At 35.3% G+C, this 2435-nt stretch overlaps 1 long non-coding RNA gene across 1 annotated transcript; it reads left to right on the top strand.

Moving 5' to 3' along the window:
• The first annotated feature begins 1070 nt into the window (after nucleotides 1-1070).
• On the top strand, nucleotides 1071-1881 carry LOC119082680. Its single transcript, XR_005088686.1, has 2 exons — nucleotides 1071-1261; nucleotides 1468-1881. It is a non-coding gene; the product is annotated as an uncharacterized LOC119082680 (long non-coding RNA).
• The last annotated feature ends 554 nt before the right edge of the window (nucleotides 1882-2435 follow it).

Below are 2435 nucleotides of genomic sequence, written 5' to 3' on the forward strand. Positions count from 1 at the left end.
CTTCGCTCCGGCCGCAAACTTCACACTCTTTAATTTTGGTTCTGTTTATTCGGTTTTGTTTACAAGGCAAAATCAAATAACAAAACTCCAGATCGTTTTAACAAAGAGTAGAACAGGCATTTTTTGAGAACTACTCCCAGATGGTTGAACCGACACCACCCATTCTCGCAAGGTTCTGAAAGAACAGGTTGAGACACTTCTAAGTTGATCACTAAGGCGGTGACACGCAGATGCTTTTTATTGAAAAGACTCATTACAGATTGTTTGAAATGTCAAGTTGACATTGTCAACCTGATAAAAACTTTTTTTTTCTTCAAGTTGACATTTCAATGTAATGAATGTGTTTAACAAAATGTATCTATTTGTCAAACTGTTATTTAAACTCGTGTGATTTGCGGCCCTCGCTTCGCTCTGGCCGCAAACTTCACACTCGTTAATTTTTGTTCTATTTATTCGGTTTTGTTTGGCAAAGTCACAGCTTGTTCGTTAGACCAACATAATCTATCTTAGAACTAACCTCAGGAATTAATTCTCCACCAAACATTTTTTTAAATCGGTTGAACTTTGCTCCAGTTATCGTGTTAACAAAGAGCAGAAAAGGCTTCTTTCGAGAACTACCACCAGATGGTTGAACCGATACCACCCATTTTCGAACTTGACCTGAGGATTTCAATACTTCGTCGATTAAAAAAAAGTTTTTTCATGTGTCGGGGCCGAAAATGACGGAGTTTCGATATTTTTCTCAGGCTTTCGACCCCTTACATGACAAATTTTTTGAGTATCTGTTTTGGACGATTGATTTTAGGCACTTTCGCATGTAGCTCTCACTTCGTTCGGGCTACAACAAGCGAAATTGCCTAAAAACAATCGTCCAAAACAGATACACAAATAACTATTGAAAATCGGTTGAGATTTACTTAAGCTATCGAGTTAACAAAATTTTACATTTAACGTTTTTTCATCACATTTCCATACATTTTTAATCATAGTGAACGTGTTATGTACAGTGTATTTGTTTTCGTAAAACCCGCCATGACTTACAGTCAAGGGAATAAAAAGGAAAAATATTCTGGAATTTGGCCTTATGCCTTACACTTTGTAAAAGGGAAAAATCCACTGGAACGTTTTGTAAAAGATGAAAATCCTATAAAAGTACACTTTTTCGTTACATTTTGTAAAAGGGAAACTACAATATCGACCGATTAATTAGAATCTGGGCTACATTTTGTGAAGTGGAAATTCCCTGGAATCGTTACGTTACGTGTTGCGAAAGGGAAAATTCACTGGATTTTTTCCTTTTGCTTTACATTTCATAAAAGGGATAAATCGAATGTACAGTGAACGACATCTCAAATGTCTCACTGTCAAATTTTTCTGAGAATTTTATTGTGTCATTGCAAATTCACAATGACATTCTCTGAAAAAAATGACAGTGAGACATTTGAGATGTCGTTCACTGTAATAAAGCCATTTCGTTACGTTTTGAAAAAGGGGAAAATCCCTTGGAATCGTTTTGTTATTTTTTATGTCAAATTTTGTAAAGGGGAAAAATCCTTTGGAATTGAGCCTTTGCGTTACGTTTTGTAAAAGGGAAAATCCTCTGGAATTTGGCCTTTCTCTCTACATTTCATAAAAGAGATAAATTCCCTAAAATATAGCATTTTTGTTACGTTTTGTAAAAGGGGGAAATCCATTGGAATCGTTCTGTTACCTTTTCTGTTAAATTCTGTAAAATGGAAAAATCCTCTGGAATTAAGCCTTTTCGTTACGGTTTATAAATGGGAAACTAGAATCTCGACAGATCAATTAGCGTCTGTTATAAGGGAACAGAGTATAGTTAAAGTCAAACAGAGTATTATCCTCATTCGTTGAAGAAAAATCCTAAATAATTACGCACAACAGTGTTTCTATTTGTTGAAGGAAAAATAAATTTTTTTGATACTAACATTGAAAAATGATACTTTCGCCCCGCATATGAGGGGCGAAAGTAAAAAAATGCATCCCACGGGGAGAAAGTACTTAACGAAGAGCGAACGCAACTGAACGAACAGCGAAAGTGACTGACGTCACAGAAAATGAGAGAAATGAGTCGAGTTGTCAACAAAATCCGCTCATATTATGCAGAATACTTTGATCAAAATTGTAAAACACTGTGCGCCAGTGTTCTTATTGAAATTAGCATACAAAGTTGATACTTTTTGTTACTGAATGATTTGTTAGTTATATCTTAATTTTTGTGTGTGTTTATTGTTGTGATGGCTAAATTATTAAATTTTTCATATAACAGGGGGCTGCCGCCCCCTGGACCCCCGCATTTTCTGGCTAAATGCCTTTTCATTTCAACATTTTGTTGCGATGTTTGCGATACGTATCAATTTTCAATGTTGGTATCAAAAAAAATAGTATGAACGACTCGGGGCAAAAGTAAAAAAATT

Source organism: Bradysia coprophila, unplaced genomic scaffold, assembly GCF_014529535.1.
Source record: "Bradysia coprophila strain Holo2 unplaced genomic scaffold, BU_Bcop_v1 contig_476, whole genome shotgun sequence".
Classification (NCBI taxonomy): Eukaryota; Metazoa; Arthropoda; class Insecta; order Diptera; family Sciaridae; genus Bradysia; species Bradysia coprophila.